Here is a 24,039-nt window from a genome sequence, read left to right as displayed (position 1 = left end):
GATTTCAGGGTGAGCTAATGCTTCTAGCTTGGACTGGATCTTCTTCTTCATGTCTTGAAGCCTTGAAGTTCCGGCATGGACTAGCTTTTTATTTATTGTAGCTTCTTAGATACTCTTAGATTTAGTAATTTGAGGATAGATGTTCTTGTGGTGATGACTTCCAGATTTTGGGGATAATAATAAGTATTGAGTTTTAGAAGTTATTTAATCGATGTTCATTAATGAGATTTAAGTCTTCCGCATTACTTTCTGTTGATATTATGTGTTAAATGTTGGGTTTTGTATTGGTTGGTTCGCTCACATAGGAGGGTAAGTGTGGGTGCCACTCGCGGCTCGATTTGGGTCGTGACATTTTCAGAATGTCACTGTCTCTGACTCTAAGCTGGTGATAACCCGATCGAAGGTCTATCTTTGAGAAGTCACAAGCACCCTAAAGTTGGTCAAACAAGTCATTAATCTTGGGGATGGGATACTTATTCTTGATTGTGACCTTGTTCAACTGTCTATAGTCAATGCACATTCTGAGAGAACCATCTTTCTTCCTTACGAACAATAATGGTGCACTCATGGTGAAATACTAGGTCTGATGAAACCCTTATCTAGAAGGTCTTTCAACTGCTCTTTCAATTCCTTAAGCTCTGTTGGAGCCGTTCTGTAAAAAGGAATAAAAATAGTTTGGGTATCTTGAGGGAGATCAATTTCAAAGTCGATTTCCCTTTCGAGAGGGACTTCAGGAAGATCTTCAGGAAATACTTCTGGAAATTCACAGACTACTGGAACAGACTCAAGAGTTGGGGTTTCAAGGCTAGAACCCATAACCCGAACTAGATGATAGAGATTACCCGTAGATATCATTTTTCTAACCTTAAGGTAAGAAATAAATTGACCCATAGGCGCTAAGCTACTACCCTTTCATTCTAAGATTGGTTCGTCTGGAAACTGAAAACGAACAATCCTAGTTCTATAATCGACTGAGGCATAACATGAGTTTAACCAATCCATGCCTAGAATGACATCGAAGTCTACCATTTCTAACTCTACTAGATCTGCTGAGGTGACTTTCTAAGAGACTATGACAGGACGAGTTCTGTATACCCGTCTAGCTATAACTGGGTAACCGACTGGAGTAGAGACTGAAAAAAGGTTCTAAGAGAGTTTCTAGACAGACATTGAAATGGACTGCTATGTAAGGAGTTACAAAAGAAAGAGTAGCCCCTGGATCTAATAATGCATAAAAATCAAGGTCAATGACTCGTAACGTACCAGTGACTACATCAGAAGAACCTTCCTGATCTTGGCGAGCCTGAAGAGCATACAACCTGTTCTGGCACTGACCGCCACCTGTACCAGATGAGTTACCCTGCTGAGTTGGGCAACATGCTGGTGCTGCTGAAGTTGTAGAGTGAGCTTTTCCATTACCACCTCCTTGACCTTATCTAGAAGGACAATCCCTCACCTTGTGACCAGACTAACCGCACCCAAAACATCCCTCTTTTCCTACAAGACACTCGCTCGGATGGTTCTTACCACACTTAAAGAAAGTGGGGGAAGTCTTGGTGCCTGAAACACTTCCCTAAGATTTAGAGTCTGGTGCTCTACCCTTTTGGACATACCTGTTCTTGGAGAATGGAACAGTAGCTGATGAAGGGGCGGGAGCTGAAAACTTCTGCTGACTCTGCCAGCGATTTCCACCACCCGATTTCTATTGAGAATAGTCATAGTTCCCAGTCCTAGACTTCTTATCCTCCTTAGCCTTATCCCTAAGTTTATCACACTCAACCTGCTGAGCATGAGTCATAAGCCTAGAGATGTTCATATCTCCTAGTAACATAGCATTTCTGCACTCAGTTTTCACCAAATTCGACACTCCATACAAGAACTTGTTCATCTGAGCTATGGAGTCAGCAACCATTTGAGGAGCATACCTAGAGAGTTGGTTAACTTCAGCCCATACTCTTGGACTGTCATGTTACACTGCCTCAAGTTCATGAATTTTTTAGCCTTTGCCTCTCTAAACTCTATTGGAAAAAATCTGTTGAGAAAAGTCTCACTAAAGCAATCCTAAGTGATAGGAGCTGCATTTGCACCCCTATTCTCCTTGCACTGAGTGTACCAGATATGAGCCACATCTTTCAATTGGTATGATTCCAACTCAACCCGATCATTCCTAGTGACTTACATTACCTCAAAGATCTTGTTGATCTTATCCGAGAAATTCTGAGGATCCTCATTAGCTTGCGATACTAAGAACTCAGGAGGATTCATCCTAACAAAGTCACAGACCCTTAGTGCTACTGATCCACCATTTTCATTCACATTAGCATGAATCTGATTGTTCTGGTTAGTCATACTCTGAGCCAACATTTGTATGGAATTTCTGAACTCAGCATTGGAGACCTCCTGATGTGGGACAGCATTTCTGGCGTCGCATTCCTAGTGTTAGCTCTATGAGGAGGCATGATATGAAACGTAGAACCTCAAGTTAGAATAGAATAAGATCATACCTCACGCACGATAAGAATACCAAGAAAGTGAAGTTTTTCCTCAAACACTTCATATCCTCTCTCTTATTAGATGTGGTGCACTTCACACCTATGAAAAGGACTCTACTTAGTGCGGCTTTTCAGACATCCTAGGACACTTAAACATAGTGCTCTGATACCAAGTTTGTCACGCCCCGAGCTACCACTGAGACGCGGACACGAAACCTAGGACCACAAGTGATCCCAAGCTAACCTTGTTGGCATGATCATGAGCATACTAAAGATAATAAACTGATGCGGAAGCTAAATCATAACTTATAATGAAAAGATAGGGAATACGCATATGCTAAAACTGATATATATGAAAACTGATGAGTTTAATACAATGAAGTTACAAACTCAACACTAAGCTGAAACTAACTATGTCTGAAATAAGCCTCTAAACTGAACTAGAAATACAGGGACAAGCCCCAGCTAAATCTAGCAAAATTGAAACTAAAATACTAAATACTGAAAAGAAACTCATGACTATTGTCCTCGGAGAATGAGGACTCACCACGAAATCTATTGAACTAAAGATTGGAAATCGATCTATGCGTGATCTGGATGCTGAGAACATGAACCTATATCACGATAAGATGTAGCGCACGTATGTATCAGTACTAGAAAGGTACTAAGCATGTAGGATAGCGTAAAACTAAAATAAAACATAACTGAACAAGCACTAAAGCAGGTATAATAATATGAACATGATATACTGAATTTCTAAGCTAATTGAATGCAATGACAAATTTATAACATGCTGAAACTGAATACTGAATATACTGATAAATGGTCAATGAAGAGAGTTTGACTGAACTGTGGGAGCTACTAATAACCGATAATAAAACCACATGAGCTAAATGTGGAGTCCAATGTATACGCCCCATCGAGAGGACCGAATATACCCTGCCAAAGGTATAAAGTCATACTGGTGTGATCACTAAACTGATTGCCCACAGAGGGGACTTATAACCTACTTGGCTAGTAGTTCTGGGACTAATTGGGTACACTGAACCCTAGTCCAACTCGGTATTATGCTACTCCCATGAATTTTATAATTAACTGATTATGATTGAGTTTTGGTAAATACTGGATAGCTCAAAACTGAACATGCAAACTGAGAATGCAACAATTAATCTGGTAATTATGCATTTATAACTGAGGCATATATATATGAAGTAACTAAAATATCTTACCTAGCATGTATAATTCAAGAACAAAAGAAATACATATTTAGGGTTTCGAAATTCATGCAATAAACTGAATAATAATATGATTATCGCATTTGGAACATATAACTAATAAGTTCGTAAAGTTTTGCTGAAGTTGTATAAACCCTAGGTCTAATCATGATATGAGAATCAATAATCTGACTGAAAACTAGGGACGCATTGGGTGAAAGGAACCCACTAGTGAAACCCCACATACCTGGTGATGAAATTCACCGAGAAACACTTAGTTTTGGGGCTGGAACTGCTTGAAATTTGATTTGTTCTTGAACTAGGGTTCTTGAGCTGTTTCTCCTTTCTTGCTTCTAATTTTCTAACTTTTGATTTAATGATTTGACTTAGATAAGTTTTAATTACGTTTCTCTCTTAAACTGAATAAAATCTGATGATTTAGGGTCAAAATGACGTATCTTAGGGTTTAAACAAAGTGGAAAAAGACGAAAATACCCCTGGGTAAGTTGCTGTCGGACGAAATGACAGCCAGGACAAACTGTCCGTCATTTGATCGCCCTGTCGATTGGTCCGTAGGTTGGGCCTATTCGACATGCTTTTAGTAAAATAGGCATAACATTTTACTCGAAGGTCTGATTTTAGCAAGGTTGGTGGCTATAAAAAAACTAATTCAATTATCTATATGTGGGTAGGTCATGAGACACCTAATTCATTTTGTGCTAAGAGTTATGACCATTTATAGTTGACCCAATTGCATTTTCCCCTTAACTGTCTGCTAATTCTCACCTACGGCCCGACCTACAGACCGTGTTGGTCATCCATGGCCCTTGGAAGAGAGTGGCGAAGGGGGTGTTGATCGAAAGTCACGAACTATGGACTGTAGTCTCACCTACGAACCTTAGGTCCGTCGGTCGACAAAGACTTAACCAATTTTTCCTAGGCTAAGATTTTTGGGAGTTCCTGATCCCATCGACGGTTCTGCAGGACGGACCGTGGGTCAGGCTATGGTCTGTCGATGCCACCGTTGGTTACACCTGTAGATTTTTCTGTAAAGCTGGTTTTTGGCCTTTTGGATACGGGGTGTTACAAACAAACCATGATAAATTCTCAATAAAAATAATAACACAACATAAGAAAATTTGTACAATATCAACAAACAAGAAACATAAATATTAAACTAAACAAATAAAAGGAGACAGATATATAAATGTTTATATATATATATATNAATATGTGTGTGTGTGTGTGTGTGTGTATATATATATATATATATATATATATATATATGTATATATATATTTATATGTATATATATATTTATATGTATATATATATTTATATATATATATTGCAATCGGTTTAAGTGTGTACATTATTGTGTCAAATTACACTATTTATATGATAATATTGAGGAACACAAAGAGTTGTTATGAATATGAAATTAATCCATTTGAAACTATGGTGAGAGATAAGAGTAAAATCATAATAAATATAATCCGTCAATTACATATATTTACATAATGAAGAATTAGTGGTAATAAAATGTTATGTGTCCTGATATGATGATTTGATATTTAAAATTTAATATTTAATTAATTAAATAATTTATAATATCTAAATGTATGAGTAAAAATCTAAGGATAAGATATATAAAAAGAATTAAAAAAATTAATTCTAATGGTAAATCATTATGACTAATTATTAAGAAATTCATAGCAACTATCATTATCAAAATCATCACTATTAGTACATGAAAAAATGTAAAGATTTTAGATTATTTTTCTTGTTTTCTTGTTAATAATAACTTACAAGTTAATAATAAGTATTGAATTGTAAGTCTAGCTAGACATAGGAGTGTTGATTACCATAATACGAAGAGTCAAAATTCATGAATCGCAAAATAAATATTAAATAAAAAAATTGTTTTAAAGAATTTTAAAATAATAAATTAATAGTTAAAGGGTATTTCGTAATTTAACTTTTGACTTCGTTCTTCCCACTTTTAGTATAACTAATTTCTGGACACGTGTCTCATACTTATTATAGACTTCCTAAAATGAAGTATATAATACTCTATTTAAATATGTATATAGTGAACAATTGAACAGTAATTCAGTTGAAAAGAGATTCAAATGAAATATATATTTGTTATGAAATGATATTCATCTATGATGTAAAAAAATGAGATACATGATTGGGAGTTATTCTATTTCTTCACGAAGATAGCAATTTTAGGTATGATACTAATAATATTTTAAAATAAATGTCCATACTAAATTAGAAGCCAGAGTCCACAAAGCATCCAAATATGACACTAAATGAAACCAATAAAGTTGGATTTAAAATCAAACTCATGAAATATATACATACTTATGAATTTGGTTCATTAGCTACTCCCAAAGTGATATTTTTTGGAGCAAACTAAAATTATAAAGTTTGTGAAATAAATAAAATAAAAAATATTATCTATACACATTATTTCGTAAACACAAGTCATACATATTTAAGCAGTAAACAGAAACTAAACTTGTTCAAAGGGGGAAAAATAGTATTACCTTATGCTGGGGGGAAACTCAACAAATAAGAGGGCGATAGTAATAGCTTTTGTGTAGTCTAATAGAAGAGGAGTAAGAAAATGATAAATGAAATTTGACAAGGTAGTAACTCTATAAAGTGCAAAGAATATGAAAAGGGTATAAAGTATTTAACTGATTGAAGTTTAAAAGACAAAACATATAAATATTTTAATATGAAAAGATTGATACATTAGTTAAATGATCATGACAAAGTGGTTATTTTTAATATGATTGGAGATATTTCTGTAATTGAACTTTCAACTATGGAGCTTCTTAATTTTAGCATAATACAAATATATGTATTATGTGTGTGCGCGCGCGTTTGTGCGTGCGTGCGTGTGTGTGTGTCTCATAATTAAATTAAATATCCATATAGTTATAGATGATAAATATTATTAAATTAGATAGTTTAAATGATACAATTTAACATTTATATTAAATACTTTTATAACATTTTAATTTATTGTAGGGGTAAAATTGTAATTCAACTTTTAACTTTTTTTGTTTCCTCTTATAATAATACTAGTACTAGTATATAGGCACGTGCGTTGCACGTTTACTTCATAATGATGAATAAAATGATAAACGATTTAACTTTTAAAAGAACGTTGGTAGTGTATAAGTTAACTGAACTTTTTTTTGCATTAAGTCCTCCCTTTAATGGAGATCCAAAATGACAATATTAGTATTTTTACAATTAAAAATATGTTAAAATATATTTTATAGTTTTTTGTTAAAAAATTAATAGGAGCAATATTTGGTCAAAGGATAAAAGATCTTCTAACTTCTTTTTGGGTATCATTTTTTTTACTTTGACATTTGGATCTCATGATAATTTTAATGAAAATTGTCTAAAAACTTTAGATTTTATCCACAAGCACAAGTAAGAATGATTCTTTACAAATATTTAAAATTTAAGATGCAAAGATGTAGTTATTAATAATTTGAAATTATAATATCTTGTAGTCGTTAATTGTTTTACATGCCTTATAACACTACTTTTACAATTTTGTCTCATTTTCTAAAGCAAAAAATACACCCTTCAATCAAATATTCTTAAAACAAAAATACAAATACAAAGAAAAGTATCATATATAGGAGCAAGATTAGCATAAGGCTATTAACGAAAAATAGAAAAATTCTAAGACAGTCTTTTTTCTTCTTTTTTTTTTTGATAACGGAAATTGAAACAAAGTTATAATAATAAAATTTCAACTTTTGACCATAAAAAAAATTAAAATCTTTGGAAAACAAGTTAATGGAAGGGATATTCAATTACATAAATGGAGGGGTTTTATCATAGTTCTGATCTCAACAAATAAGTAAAAAAAAATGTAAATACATCAAGCTTCGATATTCTAGTAATTATTATTCATTCATATAATCTCATTATGCCTTGTAATCTTGACACAAATCCTCTTGCCTTGAAATTTTCTTCACTTGATTAAAGTTTATGTAGTCTTCCACACACAAAAATTGTATCACATATAAATCTTTCTATGAAAATAATATCAAAAGATTTGTATTTATAGGAAAAAATATAGCCTTGGAATATGAAGATTCACTTATAAAGTTTAAATGTCAAGGGTTACATAAATTAAAGATATATATTAATTAAGTACATAAATTAATTTAGAAGATAAACCACATACATGTATCTATTTAAAGGGTAAATAATTTCAAGAAAATAAACTAAATTAGATATTTTAATTAAGAATTATTCTAAAGAAGTTCAAAAGTCATTAACATTTTTATTAAAATAATGTAATTTAATATTTAAATTAACTAGTTAAATATTTTTTATAATATTTTAATTTTTAATAAGGGTAAAATCGTAATTCAACTTTTAATTTTTTTGGTTCCCTCTTATAATAATATATGATATGATATGATATAAACAATATAAAATCAACCCTACATAATAAAACCTATAAACAAAATTACTTAAAAACTCCGAAATATGGCAGCCCCGTCAGGCACCACGGCCAACTCCATGGCTAGTGGTGGTGCCCGTGGACCTCTAGGCAGTGAGCTACTTTGCCTTCCCAAGCCCCAAAATGCTAAGGCATCTTCACAGCCAACTCTACGGGTCGTGGTCAAGACCACTGAGCGTGGAGTGGTCCGTGAAGTTTGGGGAGGTAACTTGGCCAAAGTGCCTTACCTAATATGCCACAAAGTGACCTTCACGGCAAATTCTACGGACCTTGGTCAAGGCCAGTGACGTGAACTGGTCTGTGGAGCCTTTGGAAAGTGTTTATCCAAGGGTGGAAACCTTGGCCTTTGGCTTAGGCCTTTCCTTCCTTGTCTAGGCACAAGCCCTAGCACCCTTAACCAACATAGAAAAGGCCTTTTAATATGTGCCTTGACGTTGACTCGCAAAACTCCTTAGCTGGGGACAATATTACAAGACAATATCCTCATTACAAACTCAACACAGGGTCGTTATGATCTAGTTTCACTTATTCATTTTATGGGTCATTTCAATCAGACACATATGTGAAAACCCAGCAAAACTACTTACTTTATTCTATTCTTTATTATACATTTTGACATATGTAGGGGATTGTTGAAAAAATAAGATAATATCTCAAAAAGAAATGTTTTATAAATAAACTATTAATTATCATATTAAACTTTATCATAATTTTTATTATATCTTTAAAGGTATATTTTATTATATTGTTTAATGGCCTAACCATTTTTTGTCATTAATCATATATAAAAAGAGAACCCTTGGCCCGCCTACGTGGCGCCACCACAAACCAGAATTTTCTTTTAATTTTTTTATTTCCAACACAAGAATTCTCTTTTCATAAAAAGTTGTGACTTTTATGAAAATTTGTAACTTTTATGAAAAGTCGTGACTTAAATGAAGAGTTGCGACTTTCACATAAAAAGTTCTAACTTTTGTGCAAAGTTGTGACTTTTATGAAGAGTTATGACTTTTATGAAAAATGTTAACTTTTATGAAAGGTTGTGACCTTTTCAAAGGGTTGTATCTTTTCCAAAGAGTTGAGACCTTTCCAAGAAGGACAATACGAATTTACTCACACTATCCTTTGTTGTCTATAAAGAAAAGGATTTTCCGCCACTATTATTTGTAGGTGTTTTTCCGCTCTAGGGTAGTCGAATTCAAATACATTAAGGAAGTTTCTTATGAAGTTTGTTTCATTCATCAAAGTTTTATTCCTCCTTTTTGATGGATCCTAACATTTACTTCAAGTCATAGCGGTTCATGTAATTGTAACAATTTCTTTTTGCTATGTGATTGAAGCATTCTTGAGATGAGAATTACTTGTCAAATAACTGTTGAACAGAGGGTTGAAAATAAAGAAAAGAAAATAATGGGTCAATAAGTCTTAAAGTGCAAAGTTCTCAAGGAAATGTAAGTCATTATTATGTAGTTTTCCTACTTGTCCCCTAGCCTACATTACGAACGGTTAGAGTCCTAATTGATTATACTCGAGCATGCTTAATTAGTGGAGATATACATAATGGGCAAGCCAATTATTTTTATGCATACATGTGAATTTTCTTTGTGAGTGTGAGAGTTGTTCTTGATATGAAGTCCTTAATTTATATTAATCTTTTGAGTTTAGTGTGTGGACTATTTCATTTTGTGAGGGCACTTGCTTCATGATAGATAGATGATATTTTAACTTTCTTTGATGAGAATAGTCAAGCAAACTTACATTTGATGAGTTCAAAGTCCTTCAATGAGGTTAGTAGGTTAGAGGTTTGTTGTGTATTTGGATATCTTGTTTATGAGCGGAAATTGGACTTGACGGTTTGAAATTCCTACATGACCTAATTATTTGATTCAACCAAAGTGATAATATTCACAATTTGATTTTTTGAGATGGACTTTAATGTTTGCTCGAGAACGAGCAAAAGTGTAAGTGGTTGTTGATGTGAGGCCAAAAATATACTTTCATATCACTATTTGTCTCACATTTAGTTTTTTTATTTGTCCCTTTTTAGCATAAATTTTATGGATTGTGCTAAATACTGTAGTTATTTGTAGGAGTAAATTGGCAAAAAAAAATGAAGAAATTTGAAAATTAAATGAATTAAAAATGAAAGATTATAGAAGAAAATCAAACAGACAACTTAATGGATTAAATTTAATATTAAAATAAATAAATATATAAAGTGCAATTATACAACAAACAGCAAAATCCAAAAAAATACTCACTTCCATTTGGCACAAGAGATGCATGAAATTGTTGAAACTCAATTCCTTTTTGGTTTTGATTATTGTTTCTCAATTTGTTTTGGACTAAGTTATTTATTTAGAGTTTCTATCTCTATAAATAATCCATGAGAACAATATTTGGGGATTATAAATCATAGGGCATTAGATACAAAGTCGTTAAGTCTTAGGGTTTTTTTCTTCTTTTTTTTCTTGGACATTAGTAGCTAAAAGCCCTTATTACGGGGTTGTATCTATGGGTAATTTTCGGACATCAATTGTTTTGAATTAATGATTGATTATAGTTTAAATTACTTTTGTATTCTTGTTTAAGTATTTCTTGACTGGCCATCATAGAGATAAATCTCTTGTTTACTCTTAAACTCGAGAGTAAGGCTGGGCAACGGAACGGGATGTACTGGTACTGTTCCGGTTCGATTCTCTATGGGACGGAACAGGACATCCCGAACCAGGACATGAAACGTGACGGAACCAAGATTTGGTACCGGTGTACCGCTACCGGTTTATTCCGGTTCCGATTTATTAATTAATTTATATTATATATTTATAAATTATAATTTATATTTTATATTAAATAATAAATATTACCCAAGTAACCCAACTACCCCCTATTAGTATTACATTCGAGACTTAGTTGAAACAGAATTCTTTTTAGAAGGTGGTTAAGTAATCTATGCACTCTACTAGAAGTAAATTGAAATTGTAATTTATAATACAAATTTAGATAAATTAATTGATATTTTTTTAATTTGTGTAATATATTAGCCTTATTTTTATTTAATTTTTTAAAATTACAAATTTAATTTATTTAAATTACAAGTTATAAATATTACTTATAAATTATAACATATTAATAAATAATAAGTAATTACTTAAAATTACAAATTTAATTTATTTAAATTACAAGTTATAAATATTACTTATAAATTATAACATATTAATAAATAATAAGTAATAACTTATCTTCAAAAGATTTAAATCTTAAAAAACTTAATTAGACTTAACTTGCAAACTTAATAAGTAAAATTTTTATAAAAAATATCTTTAAAATAACTTAAGTAAAAAATTAGATTATAAATTTAATAATTATTAATTTAAACTTATAAAAATAAAGAAAATATTCATATTTTCGTAATTCACAAAATCATTTTTTGAAATAACTAGATGTGTCATCCCGTTTATTCCATCCCGTTCCATTCCGGTCCGTTCCGGTCCGTTCTGATTCCATTCCGGTATATAGAAGGACGGGACCGAATCGACTATCCATTCCGGTAATTCCGGCCCGGTTCATCTCGGTACCGGTCAACTCGTCCCATTCCAGTCCGATACCGGTTCGTTCCGGTCTGTTGAGCAGTCTTACTCGAGAGACACTATGGTAGATAGACCAAAGGATACCGAAAGCTTGATCTTTCATTAAACTAAGTTGATTTGTTTTTAGGAGTGACGTCCGGGCAAACACTACGGATGAAATATAAATTCTTGCCAATTAGGATTTCTATCCCCGCTCAACGATGTAGTTAGAGGCAACTAATTAGAGTAGGCGATTAGAGGTCAGAAGATCATGATCATAAATTCAACCCTGTAAATCAGTAATTTGATAATTGTAGTTAATTCATGCATGAGATGTGATACATGAAAACCTATGCATGTCGAAGCCTTGGAATTTTCCAACCTATGTAAGTAATCTTATTATTTAATTCATGCATTCTTCTCTTTACAAATAAAAATTAAACATTTTTTGTACTCTTAAATAAATAATTAGACTAATAGTAGATCGAAAAGTCCTTTGGGTTCGATAATTCGATTCTTTTAAGAGTCACTATATTACTTGTGAGATCACGTACACTTGCATGTGCAATTGGGAGCAATACTTCTACTCATGGAGGAAATGAAAGAAACAGTTGTTGTATTTGAATTTCAAACAGTTGAAACTCGAACTATTCATAGCATCAAAAACTATAGAAGGCAAGTCTTCTTAACTACCTACAGCTAAGATTCGGTTCTTTCCCCTGACTTTTGAATTAATATTGATTGAAATATAATGTGACCTAGATTTGCTTCTTTCCTCACAGTCTTGAATGTGCTTATGTTGTCCAGTAGCTGAAGATATCTTTCTCATTTTGAGATTCTGATACTAAAAAAGACAATATTTTTAGTTTCTCAGATGAATGGTACAATCTATTGCTAAATTAACAATTTTTAGTTTCTTTAGTTTCATTTTATCATGATATTCTGTTCCCTAGAAGTGCATTTTTCATATTTAGAAAAATTTTACAAGTATAATATATAATGTACAGTTGGCATTCCTATAATTGAGGCACTAAGAAGTTGAAATATTTAAACGTAAAGCAGGATGTAATTATGTCAATTTAAAGAAATCACAATAGTGGACAAACTAAAGGTAAAACTCAACATGTTCTTGGAATCACTAGAAACCTCGTGTCTACTTTAACTAATAATGAAAATGAAATCACATCTCTTGATCGTTATGTACGAATTTTATACGATAACTAACAATCCAATATGAATAAGTATTATCTCTTTGATGAATTTTGTCTTTGTTACTTTCTAATCAATGCATATCACCAAGTCATCCTATTGAAAATTTAAGGTGGCAAAATTGACATGAAAAATTGAATTTCTACAACAGCTAATGATCGTGCCCAAGTCAGTGTTGAAGTGTGTGACCATCTCATCTAAAATCTTAAGCCGTTAGAGAGAGCACACTTTTATTACTTAATTATATTCTCAACACGCCCCTCACGTGCATGCCTGATTCTTTTTCATGATCAAGCACGTGAAAAATCTTTTTTTTTATTTGGATTGCGATGAGATTTGATCTCAAGACCTATGCCTGCTCGATACCATGTTGAAGTGTGTGATCATCCTATCTAAAAGCTTAAGTCGTTAGAGAGCACACTTTTATTATTTAATTATATTCTCAACATTTACTTGCCTGAGTGATAGACCGGGGCTATTGTCGTGGGTGATCAGTGAGCATTGTCCTTACAAATCTCAAATGCAATGTGATTAATGTTAAGGTGTGGAGTCATAACGCCCAGCAACAACTATAATGCAAGTTATTTGTGAGGAAACGGGAGGTACAATTAATGATCCGTAAAGGTTGTCTATGATAAAGCAATTATTGTGCAATGTAATTAGATGTAGCAATGAATTTAGGAATTCTAAGACAATAGAATCTGATGGGCTCTCTTATACGGAGAAAAGGCCTTCACCAGCTAATGTTTGTAAACCAAGATTACGAATGTGTTGCTGGTGAAGGATTGGATGAAAAGAGAGGCCTAATGTGAGTGTCCTTAATTGGTAAAATAAGGGTTACTCCTTTGTGACAATCCAACGCAAGGTACAATTAATGATCCGTAAAGGTTGTTTATGATAAAGATATTATTGTGCAATGTAATTAGATGTAGCAACGAATTTAGGAATTCTAAGACACTAGTATCTGATGGGGTCCCTTATACGGAGAAAAGGCCTTCACCAGCTAATGTTTGTAAACCAAGATTATGAATTTGTTGCTGGTGAAGGATTGGATGAAAAGAGAGGCCTAATGTGAGTGTCTTTAATTGGTAAGATAAGGGTTACTCCGTTGTGACAATCCAACGCAAGGATAGACCAATACTTCTCTTTGATACAATTTTTACATTGACTGATTTGCAATATGTGTTTTTCCATGGCAATGTTGATGCTAAAGGACTAGTAGCTACCTTTTTAGTGTATAAGAAGGCAAAACTGATAGTTGTAATTGGTTCTAGAAATTATGGTGTCAACTTATATGTTTCACCTTGTCAATGTCAGCTAATAAAATTGTGTTAGCTACGACAGTGGTGTACATATATACCCAAGAATTCACCATCCTGTAATATGTAGTTTTGACTTTAAATTTGTAGTCTTGTGTAAAAGCTGCAAGTTCATTGTGTGATGTTGTTTTAGAGCTTGATGTGTGATGCTGTGAGATCTCTCTTTCTGTGTGTGTGTTTCTTCCTATTAAATCCTTTTTTTATGTGCAATTGTTTCTATTACTGAAAGAATATTTTTCTACCAAGTATTCGTGAGTTTTACTCTCTGCTTAAGAATAGTGGTTTGTCAACAACTTAGATTTGTTGGGAGTTATGATGGGCATCTCCTTCACTATCTGTCATAGTCCATCCCTCCTTTTAAAGTTGATTAATTAACAACCCAGAAATAGCAGAAGGAAGTGAAACAAAGACAGAAACTTCCCCGTTTTTTATTTTTAAGTAAGATACTATTTCATCTTTCCTCTTTCCTTCAGACATCAAATTTGGGATTCTCCTACATTTTATTGAACTTATTTCATAGGCTTACATATCTCATAATTACTTATCCGAATTATGTTTACTTCGACTTTTGAAAGTTTGACTACAGCTTTGTTGTGAACTCTAACAAGGGTATGTCCACAAAAGTAAAAGACATTACTTTTGAAAGAAAGAATAATATTTACATTTTCGTTATTCCTATTGTATGCACTTCGCTTAAAAAAAAACTTTCTACTGATCAATGTCATTCTAATTAATTTAAATTACTATTTGTTCAGTCGCTTATGTCATTGTCATATAATTAGCAACATGTTGGTGAGCTTTTGGATCCTGCCCTATCCTAAATCAGTCATTCCTCTAGAGTTCCAAAGTGATTCTCACACTCATTGCAGTCTTCTTAAGCCAAAAGAAGCTAAGAAAAGAAAGATGAAATTAATGAAATAAATGTACATTTTTTCTTAAGTAACTTTATATTTTCATTTTGTAATGACTTGTGTAATGAAACTGTTTCCCGATATTTTTACGAATGTCACACAACTAGTTATTGGGCCGAAAAGAAGCAAAAAAACTGGAAGGCCTTTGCAAAGGCGATTTGGTACCCAGGCCCATTTAACAACTAGTTAAAAGGATGATGGATGAGGAGTGTTATATGCAAATTGTTGAGAAAAATATCTAGTCTTCTCATCCCTTTCTTTGAGTTCTACTTCTCATCCCTTTCTATTTAGTGTGTTCTTAAATCCCTTTTAGTTCTTCAATTGCTTCGTAATTTCAATTACGAGTTTGTTAATAGATTTATCGGTTGTTTGAATTTAAATTATGTTGGTTTTGCTATTGGGTTAGTTAAATTAGTGCTTTCAGTGATTCCATCTACCACGGTGGACCTATCTCAATTCCCCGTCATGGGTCGCTTCAGTGGTGACAATCCTCTAGATTGGGTGATTCAGACATAGAAGTATTTATCTTCTACGACATATTATCGGAGCATAAACTTTCCTGGGCTTATTTTTATTTGGATGGCAAGGCTTTGTAATGGTACTGTTGGCTCTTCCGAAACAAACAACTTGGGGGTTGGAATCATTTTGTAGATAAATTGTATATTCGTTTTCAAAGTCAGAAAGATCCTCACAATGGATTCGCTTTCCTCCCGCAGTTTACCACAAAAGATGATTATCAGTCACGGGCTGCAACTATTTCGTGATGGAACACTATCCCTAACTTTCCCTCGCCTCAGTCGTGGAATGCGCACCAGGTGTCCAATGAAAAGTCAAATAAGACTTCTGATATTGTTGTAGATGTTGAGAATGTAATAGTGCTAATCAAAAGTGGCAGTGCTGAAATGTTGGTTACTCAAGCAAAAGAGAAGATTTTTCATTCGATTTCGGATAAAACCAAAGAGGAGGTGGGGTTCCATGTTTTACAACACATTAGTGAACCACTTATATACAACACAATGAGGCACACAAGATGTTTGTGTGAAAAATAAAGATGGAGGTACAAAAAATATTTTAGATATTTAGTAGAACTTTCTAGAATTTGATAGAATAAATATCTTTGATATTTATACTTAAGAAAAATCTATTTTTCTAGATAATTAGATATTTATAGTAAAGTATAGAATAATTTAGATTCTTGTTAGATAGTTAGAAGATAAGGTTATCTAGATTTTTCTTGTAGATCTTTCTAGAATAATTTCTAGAAGCATCTCTATACTAGTATAAATAGGGGTGATCATAGTCATTTGTAATCAACCCAAACCAAATAGTCTTCTTCTATATCAAAATTCTCTTATTTCAAAATATTTCTTCTCCTTTCTAGTTTCCTCTTCTTTAGTTGAATCTTCCGATCTTATTTAACGATCTTGAGCTAGCAGAAGGTTTACTGATTATACTTTTCTTCGGCTATTCTCTACAGTTTGATGAATATTCTTTAGGATGTAAGGATGTTATTCTAGAATCACACAAGGTGCTTATGATTACCACAGATACTATTGAGGAAAATGACTATGCTATTGATGTTGATAATGAAGACAGGACTGAGGAAGAAGAAGAAAAGCTTTTAATCATTGAAAATAAAATAGGACAACCGGCTCCGGCATTCGTGGGAATACTTCCATTATGGATTGATTCTACATTTTCTAGTTTCGGTGACTTTGCCATGTTTAGTATGCTACATAAATTTGGGATAGCCCGATGCTTGGAGGAGTTCTCTGAAATGCTTTCAACTTGTAGATATGACCATCTTACTAACAGAGGTATAAATGATCACTTTAGTAGACTTGGTCATGCTTCACTTATCTTAACTTTGCAATTGTTTCCACCTGATCAATTAGGATTAGCGTTTCCATTTGATCCTGGCTCTCGTTCACTTACCATGTTCCTTAGAGTTATGAGAAACTATGTATTTTGTGTCGCCTCAGACAACTTGGATCATAATAAGTTAATTATGTCAACTTTGTGGTATTCTTGCATTTGGGTTGGTAAAGGACAAGAGCAATTTCTTCCTGGTATCTTGTTGCCTAAGTCGAGAGAGTTTGGTAGCACGGTGAAATTACAAGGGTTGCTTGCGGCATTTGTTGCACGATATTCAGAGCACTTTCCCGATATTCTTGTCAAAAAAGATGATGTGCTCTTGTTCACTGTATTTGGTATAGTTCATATTGTTATTCTTACAATAACCTGTATTTATAAGGTTAATAAACAGAAACAGAAATAAGATGAAGCAGAAAAAAAATATAAAATACAAGAATTAATCCGAGTCCACAGAAACTACTGTGTGTCCTTAAGAAATTTAATCCCCTCACTGTACCCAAGGTTATGGATTAATTTCTCCCAAGATAAAACGGATTAAACCTGTTAAAGAAATAGCGGTACCTCAAACTTCTTTAACTTCAACAAACTTAAGAATAGCAACAAGTCACACAGACTCAGTCGATCGACACTTTGATATTTGAGAGAAAAATAAATGTAGTGAAAGAAAAATTTTCAGTGTTTTAAAAAATCAAAAATTGACTTCCTTTTATAGCCATTTTCAGCAAGGAACATGTCTGTTCAGTGAAATCTGTTCAGACCCATTTTATCCAGAAAGTTGTGTCTTTTGGAAAAAATAACAACTTTTCGGAAAATTGTGTTTCGGAATGTTACCGTTACCTGCAAATTTATAAGAGATAATTTTAACAGGATTTATTTGATTTAACAAAAACTGATTAAATAAATTTTGTCCAAAAAATTTATCAATCAATCACATCAATTGCCAAATCCATATCCCAATCCAAAGCCAAAGCCGAAGCCGAGGCCAAGCGACGACGACGACGGCGCGAGGGGGCATCTTCTTCTTAGCTCTTTAAGAAGTAATGGAAGTGTTTCCTTCTTTGAAGACAACAATTTCCCTTTCTTTTGCCGATATGGGAGAAATGACTTTTCATTTGCACTTTGCAAATGACTTTTCATTTTCCCTCCAAAGTAGTTCCCTCACTTTTTATATTCTCTCTTTTCTTTTCCCATTCACACTTTCTAAATCCCAACAATCCCCCACATGAATGGGGAAGGCTATTGTTAAAACATATGCATGAAAAAACTTGTGTGTCTTGTAGGTAAAGGTTAATCGTATCTGGATAAGTAGGTTTCCCTTTAAACTTCCATAGTGAACATATATCGGACATACTCGGTCAATCGGTAGATTTGATATCTTTGAACCGTCGAGCTTTGGTGTATACCCAGACAACATATGTCACACAATCAACCCTTGAACTGTTCTTAGTTCTCATTGTTTTGTTTGGTTCAGCCATGAACACATCTTGGATAGTAAGTGCTTAAAGAACTGGCCTTACTGGATTCTCCTTGAAGCGACTTACACTTCACACTTACATAGTTGATTTCTAAATGTGTTATCATACATCATTTGATATTCCNTACACCATTTGATATTCCCTGTATCAAACTTAGAAACCGTTAAAAAGTCCTTATGTCTTTATCGTGGTTACTAAACATTGTCTCATCATGAGAATGGACCATAAAATAATAATAATTTTTTTCTTTTCCTTTGACAATGTTGAACCGTCATCAATGACTTTGTTTTATCTCCTTGAACCTAGATCTTGGGATCTCCAGTCTTCTAGGTAGAGTTACCGCCACGATGACTTATTCTCGGCCATAGTCCCATTCCCGTCGATGATTTCTCAACTACCTCTCTATTTAGTCCTTTTGTAAGTGGATCCGACACATTATCTTTTGTCTTCACATAGTCAATTGTGATAATTCCACTAGAGAGTAGTTGTCTCACATAGTTATGTATTCGTCTTATGGGACGAGACTTGCCGTTATACATAATGCTTCCAGCCCTTCCTATTGCAGCTTGACTATCACAATGTATGCATATAGGGGCCATTGGTTTGGGCCAAAATGGAATATCTTCTAAGAAATTCCGGAGCCATTCAGCTTTTTCACCTGCCTTGTCTAAAGCAATGAATTCAGACTCCATTGTAGAGCGAGCTATACATGTTTGTTTGGATGATTTCCAAGATATTGCTCCTCCACTAATAGTAAAAACGTACCCACTTGTGGATTTTGTTTCAGTTGACCCAGTAATCCAATTTGCATTACTATATCCTTCAAGAACGGCTGGATATTGTTGTAATGTAAAGCATAGTTTGGAGTGTCATCTAAGTATCCCAAAACTCTCTTCATTGCCAACCAATGATTATGATTAGGATTACTTGTGTATCGACTCAGTTTACTGATAGAGCAAGCTATGTCTGGTCGTGTACAATTCATGACATACATTAAGCTTCCCAATACGCTAGCATAGTCCAATTGAGACTGACTTTCACCTTTATTCTTTGCAATATGAAGGTTTACATCAATTGGAGTCTTTTCCCTTTTAAAATTAAAAAATTTTAATTTTTCAAGTATCTTTTGAATATAATGAGTTTGAGACAATGCTAGACCGTTAGGAGTTTTAAGAATTTTAATTCCTAATATCACATCGGCAACTCCTAAATCTTTCATATCAAACTTACTAGCAAGCATACACTTTGTAGCTTTTATATTAGCAATGTCTTTGCTCATTATAAGCATATCATCTACATATAGGCATAAAATAACTTCCTGATTTGGAGTATCTTTAATGTTAACACATTTATCACATTCATTGATCTTAAATCCATTTGACAACATGGTTTGATCAAACTTTTCATGCCATTATTTTGGTGCTTGTTTTAGTCCATAAAGTGACTTAATAAGTTTGCACATTTTCTTTTCTTTACCAGGAACTACAAAACCCTCAGGCTGTTCTATGTAAATTTCCTCTTCAAGCTCTCGATTTAAGAAGGTTGTTTTCACATCCATTTGATGAATTTCAAGACCCTATACTACAGGTAGTGCAATTAACATCCGAATTGATGTAATCCTAGTCACTGGCGAGTATGTGTCAAAATAATCAAGACCTTCTTTTTGTCTAAAACCTTTGACAACAAGTCTTGCTTTATTTTGTCAATAGTTCCATCGTCTTTCATCTTCCTTTTAAAGATCCATTTTGAACCCAAGGGTTTGTTCCCTGCAGGAAGATCAACCAACTCCCAAGTATTATTACTTAAGATTGATTCAATTTCACTATTAACAGCCTCCTTCCAAGAGGTTGAGTCGCTAGACAACATTGCTTCCTTGAATGTTTGAGGCTCACTTTCAAGAAGAAATGTTACAAAATCTGATCCACATGAAGTAGATGCCTTTTGACGTTTACTGCATCTTGGAATTTCTTCATTTTGTTCATTCTCTTTTGGTTGTTCTCTTGGTTGTTTAGATCCCCCACTAGATGACTCAAGTCTAGTTTTATACGGATAGATATGTTCAAAAAAATTCAGCACTATCTGATTCCATTACCGTATTATCATGAATATCTGGATGTTCAGACTTATGAACCAAAAATCGACATGCCTTACGGTTTGTGGCATATCCAATGAATACACAATCCACAGTCTTAGGTCCTATTTTTACCCTCTTAGGTATAGGAACTTGGACTTTGGCTAGACACTCCCACACTTTGAAATATTTCAAATTGGGTTTTCTACATTTCCATTTCTCATATGGAATTACATTTGTCTATGAGTGAGACACTCTGTTAAGTATCTGATTTGCTGTAAGGATAGCTTCCCCCCACAAGTTTGTGGTAAACCTGAACTTATAAGTAATGCATTCATCATTTCTTTTAGAGTTCGGTTTTTCCTTTCTGCAATTCCATTAGACTAAGGAGTGTAGGGAGCAGTAGTCTGATGGATTATTCCAGTTTCTAAACATATTTCTGCAAGTGGAGATTCATATTCTCCACCTCTATCACTTCTGATCATTTTGATCTTTTTATCTAACTGATTTTCAACTTCAGTTTTATATTGCCTAAATGCATCTATTGCTTCATCCTTAATATTTAGCAAATAGACATAACAATATCTAGTGCAATCGTCAATAAAAGTTATGAAATACTTTTTCCCACGACGTGATGGTGTTGACTTCATGTCACAAATATCAGTAAGAATCAATTCTAAAGGATTTGAATTCCTTTCAACAGATTTATAAGAATGCTTAGTATACTTAGATTCAACACAAATTTGACATTTGGATTTATTGCACTCAAATTTTGGNCACAAATTTGACATTTTGATTTATTGCACTCAAATTTTGGCAAAATATTTAAGTTAATCAGTTCTCGCGAGTTTTTGTTATTAACGTGTCCCAAACGTTCATTCCATAAACATTTAGACTCAAGCAAGTAAGAAGAAGCAAAATCTTTATTCATATAAACTACAATTATATTAAATTTTAAAAGGCCATCACTAAGGTAGCCTTTTCCTACATACATATCATTTTAGCATACTACTACTTTATCAGAAACAAATACACATTTAAGTCCATTCTTGGTCAGAACTGGAATTGAAACTAAATTTTTTCTCAATTCTAAAACATATGAGACCCTATTCGAAGTCACCACCTTGCCTTATGTCATCTTTAATAGACTTTTCTCGTTCCTTCCACCTTTGCAATAGCGGAGATTTCCATAAACAATTTTTCATCTGTAAGTGCTGGAGTATATGATGAAAATAATTCTTTGTTGGCACAAACATGGCATGAGGTACCAGAATCTCTCCACCATTCTCTTGGATTTCCAACCAAGTTACATTCAGAAAGCATTGCACAGAGATCGTCCATTTCTCCTTTGAATTCAGCCAAGTTTGCTTGATCCTTCTTTTTCTTGTCCTTCTTAGGACCCCCGACATTCATTAGCACTATGACCATGTTTACCACAATTAAAGCAATTTCCATTGAATTTCTTCTTAGGCGGATTGCTTTTTGGACCAGATGCTTTCTTTCTTTTCTTTTATTTTGTGGGATCTTCTTCAACAAAATTTACTCTAGATATTGTTGAATTACCACGTGACCTCTTTTTTGCAGCCTTATTATCCTCTTCGATTCTCAAACTTACTATGAGATCTTCAACAGTCATCTCCTTGCGTTTGTGTTTCAAGTAATTTTTGAAGTTCTTCCATAATGGAGGTAACTTTTCAATAAATGCAGCCACTTGAAAAACATCAGTCACAATCAATCCTACATTAAATATTATGTGAGTATTAAGGGAATACTTAGTATTTCTAACATAGACATTAAATAAATTTATACCTTCAGCAAGGAGATCATGGATTATGACCTACAATTCTTGAACTTGGGTGACGAAAGTCTTACTGTCTATCATCTTATAGTCCAGAAATTTTGCCACAATGAATTTCTTCATTCCGGCATCTTCTGTTTGTACTTCTTTTCTAAAACATCCCAAAGTTCTTTTGAGGTTTTGGCATTGCTGTACACATTGTATAGATCATCTTGCAGACCACTCAAAATATAATTTTTACACAAAAAATCTGAGTGTGTCCGTGCTTCTGTTACCAAGAATCGTTCATAAGCCGGAGTTTCATCTGAGATAATAGGAACATTCTCATTAATGAACTTCTGCAGATTCAAGGTAGTGAGATTGAAGAACATCTTTTGCTGCCATCTCTTAAAGTCGACTCCAAAAAACTTTGCAGGTTTCTCAGCCGGCGCTAAGGCAGCATTTGAACGATTATGTGCAACGTTGTTGTTACAGCACTTACTGTTCCAGCATTTGTTTGACTTGAATAAGTCATTTTTTATTCTGTAACAAATAGCAGATAAGTTAAGTATTTGAAATACTAACAGTAAAGAGCAAATCTTTACACAAACTGTTTCTGATTTAACTATGTTCTTTTAATCGTGAATCGAATGAATTTTAAAAATTCAAGAAGAGTAGAAAACCATAAAGGTTTTAATCTCTAGAAACCTCAAATACTGAAACTGTTAAATTTCTTAAGATTGTTATTCTTATAGTAACATGTATTTATAAGGTTAACCAATGAACAGAAACAGAAACAAGATGAAGCAGAAAATTAATAAAATACAAGAATTAATTCGAGTCCACAGAAACTACTGTGTGTCCTTAAGAAATTTAATCACATCACTGTACCCAAGGTTATGGATTTATTTCTCCCAAGATAAAACAGATTAAACCTGTTAAAGAAATAGCGGTACCTCAAACTTCTTTAACTTCAACGAACTTAAGTACAGCAACAAGTCACACAGACTCAGTCGATCGACATTTTGATTTTATTTGAGAGAAAAATAAATGCATAGAAGGAAATCCAAATCTGAAGCCGAAGCCGAAGCCGAGCGAGCGACGACGACAACGACGGCGCGAGGGGGCATCTTCTTCTTAGCTCTTTAAGAAGTAATGGAATTGTTTCCTTCAATAAGGACAACAATTTCTCTTTCTTTTGCCGATATGGGAGAAATGACTTTTCATTTGCACTTTGCAAAAGACTTTTCATTTTCCCTCCAAATTAGTTCCCTCACTTTTCATATTCTCTCTTTTCTTTTCCCATTCACACTTGCTAAATCCCAACACCTTTGACTTCCAAGAGATGGAGTCCTCATTGGTCCACAAATGTCGGTATGGATTAGTTCCAAAAGTACACTTGCTCTCCAAGACATCCCCTTTAGAAAAGACTTCCTGTATTGCTTTCCCATTATACAACTTTCACATGGATCCACCTATGTATGTATCTTAGGGAGGCCTTGCATCATGTACTTTTGCTTGAGAAACTTCAAACCATGAAAATTCAAGTGACAAAATCATTTGTGCCAAAGACATGGATCATCTACGATTTCATTTTTAATGCATTGTAATGAAATT

The sequence above is a fragment of the Solanum pennellii genome, chromosome 4, assembly GCF_001406875.1.
Source record: "Solanum pennellii chromosome 4, SPENNV200".
In the NCBI taxonomy this organism is placed as follows: Eukaryota; Viridiplantae; Streptophyta; class Magnoliopsida; order Solanales; family Solanaceae; genus Solanum; species Solanum pennellii.
Note: the sequence above shows the minus strand (reverse complement) of the source record.